Below are 399 nucleotides of genomic sequence, written 5' to 3' on the forward strand. Positions count from 1 at the left end.
TCTGTGTGTGAGTGTGTTCGTGCTTGTGTGTGTAATTCAGAGCTCTAAGGGCTCATTTCTGCAGCTTCTGAATGTTATGATTTAAACATCTAATGGTTTTGCCTCCTAGAATTTCAGAGGCACTTAGCTTACACAGCTACACAGCTGATAAAGAACGTTTGTCTTCGAAACCTTTTTCTTTGGAGAACTTGTGTACCAGACTGAATTTTTTACTACCTCACCTCTCTCTCTCTCTCTCTCTCTCTCTCTCTCTCTCTCTCTCTCTCTCTCTCTCTCTCTCTCTCTCTCTCTCTCTCTCGCTCTCTCTCATATATATATATATTACAATGTATAAACAATGTTTGTGATGAGCTAATCCAGTGTAATAAAACCAGCCTGCACTCTTTCAGAGATGTGTGT

This window comes from Electrophorus electricus, chromosome 5 (assembly GCF_041902795.1).
Source record: "Electrophorus electricus isolate QZ-2024a chromosome 5, ASM4190279v1, whole genome shotgun sequence".
Lineage (NCBI taxonomy): Eukaryota > Metazoa > Chordata > Actinopteri > Gymnotiformes > Gymnotidae > Electrophorus > Electrophorus electricus.